Below are 10171 nucleotides of genomic sequence, written 5' to 3' on the forward strand. Positions count from 1 at the left end.
CCATGTGGTTATTTTGGTGTACATATGGCTAATTTTAGCACAGGCCATCAGGAGCACCTGCCTGCAAGCTGTTGCAGTAACTGTACATAGAAGAGCCCTTGAAACCTCTTTACCCTCATGGGAATTGGCCTATATGGATAGGGCTACATTTAAATGTATTCTAACAAAATAAATATGAAAATGCATAACTATGGTAACAACTAACATAATTGAGCCGGAGGTGATGGCTGCCGTTTTACGGGCTCCTAACCAATTGTGCTATTATGAAAAATGTATGCACTCACTAACTGTAAGTCGCTCTGGATAAGAGTGCCTGCTAAATGACTAAAATGTAAAATGATGTGTGTTTTTTAGCGTTATTTGTAACTTATTTTGTACATAATGTTTCTGCCACCGTCTCTTACGACCGAAAATAGCTTCTGGATATCAGGACAGCGATTACTCACCTTGTACTGGACGAAGATTTTTTCTTCAACGAGTTGGACGCGAAGGATTTACTTCAGACACCCGACAAAGCCCAAATCCCCGTAATTCGCAGGAGAAAGAGACGGAGATATCGGGGACGTAGGTCGGGGTGCCTAGTAAGGATCCGACAGCGAGTGGGTAACCCGCCTCTACCATCAGTCCTATTAGCCAACGTAAAATCATTGGAAAACAAAATAGACGAGCTACGATCACAAATATCCTACCAACGGGACATTAAAAACTGTAATATCTTACCTTTCACCGAGTCGTGGCTGAACGACAAAATGGATAACATAAAGCTGGCGGGATATACGCTACATCGGCAAGAAAGAACATCCTCCTCCGGTAAGACAAGGGGTGGCGGTCCGTGTATATTTATAAAGAACAGCTGGTGCACAAAATCTAATATTAAGGAAGTCTCAAGGTTTTCCTCGCCTGAGGTAGAGTATCTCATGATAAGCTGTAGACCACAATATTTACCAAGAGAGTTTTCATCTATATTTTTCGTAGCTGTCTATTTACCACCACAAACCGATGATGGCACTAACACCGCACTCAATGAGCTGTATAAGGCCATAAGCAAACAGGAAAACGCTCATCCAGAGGCGGTGCTCCTAGTGGCCGGGGACTTTAATGCAGGGAAACTTAAATCCATTTTACCTCATTTCTACCAGCATGTTAAATGTGCAACCAGAGGGGAAAAAAACTCTAGACCACCTTTACTCCACACACAGAGACACGTACAAAGCTCTCCCTCGCCCTCCCTTTGGCAAATCTGACCATAATTCTATCCTCCTGATTCCTGCTTATAAGCAAAAACTAAAGCAGGAAGCACCATTTACTCTGTTAATAAGGAAGTGGTCAGATGACGCAGATGCTAAGCTACAGGACTGTTTTGCTAGCACAGACTGGAATATGTTCTGGGATTCTTCCGATGGCATTGAGGAGTACACCACATCAGTCACTGGCTTCATCAATAAGTGCATCGATGACGTCGTCCCCACAGTGACCGTACGTACATACCCCAACCAGAAGCCATGGATTACAGGCAACATCCGCACTGAGCTAAAGGGTAGAGCTGCCGCTTTTAAGTAGCGGGACTTTAACCCGGACACTTATAAGAAATCCCGTTATGCCCTCCGACAAACCATCAAACAGGCAAAGCGTCAATACAGGACTAAGATTGAATCGTACTACACCGGCTCTGATGCTCGTCGGATGTGGCAGGGCTTGCAAACTATTAGACTACAAAGGGAAGCACAGCCGCGAGCTGCCCAGTGACACGAGCCTACCAGACAAGCTAAATCACTTCTATGCTCACTTCGAGGCAAGCAACACTGAAGCATGCATGAGAGCATCAGCTGTTCCGGACGACTGTGTGATCACGCTCTCCGTAGCCGATATGAGTAAGTCCTTTAAACAGGTCAACATTCCCAAGGCCGCAAGGCCAGACGGATTACCAGGACGTGTACTCCGAGCATGCGCTGACCAACTGGCAAGTGTCTTCACTGACATTTTTAACCTGTCCCTGACTGAGTCTGTAATACCAACATGTTTCAAGCAGACTACCATAGTCCCTGTGCCCAAGAACACTAAGGTAACCTGCCTAAATGTCTACAGACCCGTAGCACTCACGTCTGTAGCCATGAAGTGCTGTGAAAGGCTGGTCATGGCTCACATCAACACCATTATCCCAGAAACCCACTCCAATTTGCATACCGCCCCAACAGATCCACAGATAATGCAATCTCTATTGCACTCCACACTGCCCTTTCCCACCTGAACAAAAGGAAGACTTACGTGAGAATGCTATTCATTGACTACAGCTCAGCGTTCAACACCATAGTGCCCTCAAAGCTCATCACTAAGCTAAGGACCCTGGGACTAAACACCTCCCTCTGCAACTGGATCCTGGACTTCCTGACGGGACGCCTTCAGGTGGTAAGGGTAGGTAACAACACATCCATCACGCTGATCCTCAATGCGGGGGCCCCTCAGGGGTGCGTGCTCAGTCCCCTCCTGTACTCCCTGTTCACCCATGACTGAATGGCCAGGCACGACTCCAACACCATCATTAAGTTTGCCGATGACACAACAGTGGTAGGCCTGAAGACCCGACAACGATTAGACAGCCTATAGGAAGGAGGTCAGAGTCCTGGTGTGGTGCCAGGATAACAACCTCTCCCTCAACATGATCAAGACAAAGGAGATGATTGTGGACTACAGGAAAATAAGTACAGAGCATGTCCCCATTCTCATCGACAGGGCTTTAGTGGAGCATGTTGAGAGCTTCAAGTTCCTTGGTGTCCACATCACCAACAAACTATCATGGTCCAAACACACCAAGACAGTCATGAAAAGGGCACGACAAAGCCTATTCCCCCTCAGGAGACTGAAAAGATTTGGCATGGGTCCTCAGATCCTCAAAAAATTCTACAGCTGCACCATCGAGAGCATCCTGACTGGTTGCATCACCGCCTGGTATGGCAACTGCTTGGCCTCTGACCGCAAGGCACTACAGAGGGTAGTGCGTACGGCCCAGTACATCACTGGGGCCAAGCTTCCTGCCATCCAGGACCTCTATACCAGGCGGTGTCAGAGGAAGGCCCTCAAAATTGTCAAAGACTCCAGCCACCCTAGTCATAGACTGTTCTCTCTGCTACCTCACGGCAAGCAGTACCAGAGCGCCAAGTCTAGGTCCAAAAGGCTTCTTAACAGCTTCTACCCCCAAGTCATAAGACTCCTGAACAGATAATCAAATGGCTACCTGGACTATTTGCATCAGAAAATACTCTGGATACATTCAGTAACATGATAAGAATATTCCTGCAAAATGTGGGGTAGGTGCAACATAAGACACTAACTGGTGTCTCCAAGTGGCCACACACCTCTCCAAAGTGTGCACAGTTCCTAAGTAATTTCGAGTCTTCAACTATAAGGTGCTTTTTTGAGCTCTCCTAGCTGTGCCATTGAGGAAATAGAGCAAGCACTTTTGTAGTCGTTTTGTTTGGAACAAAACTCTGCATCTCCGCCATCACACAATTACTGTTGTTTTCGCAATCCAAAAACGGCCATAATAAATTGCAATCTGGGACATGTGGGTATCATATGAAAGCTTGTTCTATTGCCAACATTACCAGCAAAGTTTAAAATACAATATTACAGTGTTAGGCTTTCACAATACAATTCTGGGAAACATAATAATTTTGGTGCGCATAGAAAGGAGTCATGTGTGCCGCAGCGAATTTTCTTCACAATAGACAAACATAGGTTCATTCTGTTCAGAACAACCCAGGGTAAGACGACATGTAATCTTGTCATAAATGTTCACACTATATGACATGAGTTTTATGATATGGAAATATGAAGTGCACATTTGGACTCAGGGGTGTTTGGCTTGCTTGTATGTATCAAAGCGACTATAATCCTCAACGTCTCATCTTTCAAAATACATAGAGTCCTTTTAATTTATAGCACTCAGACATCTTTAATTTTTTTTTCAATTAGCAGGATGGATGGGGGCAACTTCTTGTCGCGTGCGGTGCTCAAGTTCAGAACAGCTGTCAGTCAAAACCCATACAGTGCTGTGAAGCACAGAGCCAGAGCTCTGACGTCATGTATAGCATGTTACTGTACAGCGGAATGGCAAAAAAGTACTTTTTACTGTTCTAATTACGTTGGTAACCAGTTTATAATAGCAATAAGGCACCTCAGGGGTTTGTGGTATATGGCCAATATACCACGGCTAAGGGCATTGTCCACAATATTTTCCCCACACATCTCTCATACAGAAACATGCAATTTCCACTGACATGTCAGTTTTTCACTGGCAGGTTTAGTGTGGCCTAATATTGTAATCTAACCTAATCTGTTCACCAGTTTTGCTACAGTGGTACTGAAGGCCTGTGTGTTGAGCAGCACTGAGATTTACACACAGATTACATTTGCATTGTTACAAAAACCACTGGTGGTCAATTCAAATAAAATAAAATCCAATTTTATTTGCCACATGCGCCGAATACAACAGGTGTAGACATTACAGTGAAATGCTTACTTACAAGCCCTTAACCAACAATGCAGTTATTTTTTTTATAAAAAAGTAAAATAAAAAAGTGTTAAGTAAAAAATAAATAAAAGCAAATAACTAAAGAGTAGCAGTAAAGTATGACTAGGGTGGCTGGAGTCTTTGACAATTTTTAGGGCCTTCCTCTGACACCGCCTGGTATAGAGGTCCTGGATGGCAGGAAGCTTGGCCCCAGTGATGTACTGGGCCGTATGCACTACCCTCTGTAGTGCCTTGCGGTCGGAGGCTGAGCAGTTGCCATACCAGGCAGTGATGCAACCTGTCAGGATGCTCTCGATGGTGCAGCTGTATAACTTTTTGAGGATCTGAGGACCCATGCCAAATCTTTTCAGTCTCCTGAGGGGGAATAGGTTTTGTCGTGCCCTCTTCACGACTGTCTTGGTGTGTTTGGAACCCATGATAGTTTGTTGGTGATGTGGACACCAAGGAACTTGAAGCTCTCAACCTGTTCCACTACTGTCCCGTCGATGAGAATGGGGGCATCTTCTTTTCTCTTGATCACGTTGAGGGAGAGGTTACTCACCTCGTATTGGATGAAGATTCTGTATTTCCAGTTTGTTTTTGCATTTCATCCAAAGTGATATTCATCCCGCCAATGCAATAACATAAAATATATGCTAGTAGCAGTTAAATATCGCAAGATTACCTGGCAAACCCATTCTTGTCGTTAACAGTCAAGCCCTAATGGAAACGTACCTTCTTGGCTATCTGTGAGTCCTCTCCCACAGACTCCGTTTGCCACCATCCTCATATGTTTCTTCTGAATTTGAGCTCTCCTCCCCATCACAGTCCTGCAGCAGGGCAGGTACACAGGGAGAGATCGAAGGTTTACAATAAACAGTCAACAATCAAATCTATCAAATTTACCATTCCTCAACTCATGGTAAAATATTTTATAAATCTGACAATTTAAATTGACAGATTGTCACCACAGAAAGCCATACCTCTAAAAAGATCAACCTCTCTTTTTTAATCAATACATAAGCTTTGCTGCCAAGCCACAAGGGAAAGTGATGCCGTTGAGAATGACTTACCATCTGAACTCCAGACAGATCCTTCTTCAGGCCCGTCACCGTCTGATAGAGGATCTACACCATAAAGAGATCACAGCCATTAACACTGAAGAGACAGATTAATAATCACAAAAGTGCAGGATTGATCAATCAAATCTTTTGCGATCCGATAATTCAGGCCAACTAGACAGTTTGCGATGTGACGATGTGATTTTTTTTGCAGTTGCTACTGAAAAAGTAACAATAAATATCTGAACTAGTGAAATGTGTAATTGTGTATAAGGAAAGTTGGGGGTTGACAAAGTCAACTTCTTTGGTATTAGAATGGTGTATTTGAGCAGTTACACCAGGGTTTTAATCAACTCATGTTGTCATTCTGCATGTTGCGCGAGGACTCATCATCTTCATGTTTGTCATGGCATCAACATCACGATCGTAGTGACTCACTTTGTATTTTTATTTATTAGGGATCCCCATTAGCTGCTGCCAAGGCAGCAGCTACTCTTCCTGGGGTACAAACACATTAAGGCACTTACATTACATATAAAACAAAATATTAAACGATACATCATATAACATTATTACACCACTACATATCTACAATACAAAATGTATAATACCACCATACAACAATATTACAATGTACGTGTGTGTAGAGTGCATGTGCTAGCGTGTGTGTGCGTATGCGTGTGTCTATTCCTGTGTGTGTGTGTATCTCTTCACAGTCCCCGCTGTTACATAAGGTGTAGTTTTATCTGTTTTTTTAATCGGATTCTACTGCTTGTATCAGTTACCTGATATGGAATAGAGTTCCATGTAGTCATGGCTCTATGTAGTACTGTGCGCCTCCCATAGTCTGTTCTGGACTTGGGGATTGTGAAGAGACCTCTGGTGGCATGTCTTGTAGGGTATGCATGGGTGTCCGATGCTGTGTGCTAGTAGTTTAAACAGACAGCTCGGTGCATTCAGCTAGTCAACACTTCTTACAAAAACAAGTAGTGATGAAGTCAATCTCTCCTCCACTTTAAGCCATGAGAGATTGACATGCAAATCAAATCAAATTGTATTTGGCACATGCGCCGAATACAACAGACCTTACAGTGAAATGCTTACTTACAAGCCCTTAACCAACAATTAATTTTTAAGTAAAAAATAGATAAGTAAAAAATAAAATACAAATACAATAAGAAAAATTGAAAGATAACAAATAATTAAAGAGCAACAGTAAAATAACAGTAGCGAGGCTATATACATGGGGTACCGGTACAGAGTCAATGTGCGGGGGTACAGGTTAGTCAAGGTAATTTAGGTAATATGTACAGTTGAAGTCGGAAGTTTACATACACTTAGGTTGGAGTCATTAAAACACATTTTTCAACCACTCCACAAATTTCTTGTTAACAAACTATAGTTTTGGCAAGTCGGTTAGGACATCTACTTTGTGCATGACACAAACAATTGTTGGAAAACTTACTTACAGACAGATTATTTCACTTATAATTCACTGTATCACAATTCCAGTTGGTCAGATGTTTACATACAGTAAATTGACTGTGCCTTTCAACAGCTTGGAAAATTCCAGAAAATGATGTCATGGCTTTAGAAGTGTCTGATAGGCTAATTGACATCATTTGAGTCAATTAGAGGTGTATGTGTGGATGTATTTCAAGGCCTACCTTCAAACTCAGTGCCTCTTTGCTTGACATCATGGGAAAATCAAAAGAAATCAGCCAAGACCTCAGAAAGAAATGTGTAGCCCTCCACAAGTCTGGTTCATCCTTGGGAGCAATTTCCAAACTGCTGAAGGTACCACGTTCATCTGTACAAACAATAGTACGCAAGTATAAACACCATGGGACCACGCAGCCGTCATACCGCTCAGGAAGGAGACGCGTTCTCTCCTAGAGATGAACGTACTTTGGTGTGAAAAGTGCAAATCAATCCCAGAACAACAGCAAAGGATCTTGTGAAGATGCTGGAGGAAACAGGTACAAAAGTATCTATATCCACAGTAAAACGAGTCCTATATCGACATAACCTGAAAGGCCGCTCAGCAAGGAAGAAGCCACTGCTCCAAAACCGCCATAAAAAAGCCAGACTACGGTTTGCAACTGCACATGGGGACAAAGATTGTACTTTTGGAGAAATGTCCTCTGGTCTGATGAAACAGAAATGGAACTGTTCGGCCATATGGATATGTTCTGTGGTCCTCTGTAGCTCAATTGGTAGAGCATGGCGCTTGTAACGCCAGGGTAGTGGGTTCGATCCCCGGGACCACCCATACGTAAAAATGTATGCATACATGACTGTAAGTCGCTTTGGATAAAAGCGTCTGCGAAATGGCATACTATTATTTATTTATTATTATGTTTGGAGGAAAAAGGGGGTGCTTGCAAGCAGAAGAACACCATCCCAACCTTGAAGCACGGGGGTGGCAGCATCATGCTATGGGAGTGCTTTGCTGCAGGAGGGACTGGTGCACTTCACAAAATAGATGGCATCATGATGAAGGAAAATTATGTGGATATATTGAAGCAACATCTCAAGACATCAGTCAGGAAGTTAACGCTTGGTCGCAAATGGGTCTTCCAAATGGACAATGGCCCCAAGCATACTTCCAAAGTTGTGGCAAAATGGCTTAAGGACAACAAAGTCAAGGTATTGGAGTGGCCATCACAAAGCCCTGACCTCAACCCTATAGAACATTTGTGGGCAGAACTGAAAAAGCGTGTGCGAGCAAGGAGGCCTACAAACCTGACTCAGTTACACCAGCTCTGTCAGGAGAAATGGGCCAAAATTCACCTAACTTATTGTGGGAAGCTGACCCAAAACATCGCCGGCGGAGGAGAGGCACTCGGAGCGGCCTGCTGATTCAACTTAGGAGGCGCGCACACCACCCACTGCTTCCAAGTACACTACTCGCTAATGTTCAGTCTCTGGTTAACAAGTTCGACGAACTATGGGAAAGGATTTCTTTCCAGAGAGACATCAAGGCCTGTAACATACTCTGTTTCACGGAAACATGGCTCCCTTGGGATATTTTGTCGGAATTGGTCCAGCCAGATGGGTTCTCAGTTCATCGTGCAGACAGGAATAAATATCTCTCCGGGAAGCAGAAGGGCGGAAGTGTGTGTTTCATGATTAATGACTCATAGTGTAACATAGTAACATAGAGAAACTCGAGTCCTTCTGTTCACCCGACCTAGAGTATCTCACAATCAAATGCCGACCGTATTATCTCCCAAGATAATTTTCTTCGGTTATAGTCACGGCCGTGTATATCCCCCCTCAAGCCGATACCACGACAGCCCTCAAATAGCTTCACTGGACCTTATGAAAACTGGAAACCACATATCCTGAGGCTGCATTTATTGTTGCCGGGGATTTTAACAAAGCAAATTTGAGGACTAGGCTGCCGAAGTTCTATCAACATATCGACTGTTGCACTCGCGCTGCCAAAACCCTCAACCATTGCTATTCGAACTTCCGGGATGGTTATAAGGCCCTCCCCCGCCCTCCTTTCGGCAAATCTGACCATGACTCCATTTTGCTTCTCCCTTCCTATAGGCAGAAACTCAAACAGGAAGTACCCGTGCTAAGGACTATTCAACGCTGGTCTGACCAATCGGAATCCACGCTTCAAGATTGTTTTGATCACGCGGACTGGGATATGTTCTGGGTAGCTTCCGAAAATAATTTAGACTTATACACTGAAACAGTGACTGGGTTTATCAAGAAGTGTATAGGGGATGTTGTGCCCACTGTGACTATTAAAACCTACCCTAACCAGAAACCGTGGATAGATGGCAGCATTCGCGCAAATCTGAAAGCGTGAACCACCGCATTCAACCATGGCAAGGTGACTGGGAATATGGCAGAATACAAACAGTGTAGCTACTCACTCCGCAAAGCAATTAAACTGGCAAAACATCAGTATAGAGACAAAGTGGAGTCACAATTCAACGGCTCAGACACGAGACATATGTGGCAGGGTCTACAGACAATCACGGACTACAAAATGAAAATCAGCCACGTCGCCGACACCGACGTCTCGCTTCCAGACAAGCTAAACACCTTCTTCGCCTGCTTTGAGGATAACACAGTGCCACTGACGAGGCCCACTACCAAGGACTGTGGCCTGTCCTTCTCCATGGCCGACGTGATTAAGACATTTAAGCATGTTAACCCCTGCAAGGCTGCCGGCCTAGACGGCATCCCTAGCCGTGTCCTCAGAGCATGCGCAGACCAGCTGGCTGGTGTATTTATGTACATATTCAATCTCTCCCTTTCCCAGTCTGCTGTTCCCACATGCTTCAAGATGGCCACCATTGTTCCTGTACCCAAGAAAGCAAAGGTAACTGAACTAAATGACTATCGCCCTGTAGCACTCACCTCTGTCATCATGAAGTGCTTTGAGAGACTAGTGAAGGATCATATCACCTCTACCTTACCTGTCACCCTAGACCCACTTCAATTTGCTTACCACCCCAATAGATCCACAGACAATGCAATCGCCATCACACTGCCCTATCCCATCTGGACAAGAGGAATACCTATGTAAGAATGCTGTTCATTGACTATAGCTCAGCATTCAACACCATAGTACCCT

This window comes from Coregonus clupeaformis, chromosome 21, assembly GCF_020615455.1.
Source record: "Coregonus clupeaformis isolate EN_2021a chromosome 21, ASM2061545v1, whole genome shotgun sequence".
Taxonomy (NCBI): Eukaryota; Metazoa; Chordata; class Actinopteri; order Salmoniformes; family Salmonidae; genus Coregonus; species Coregonus clupeaformis.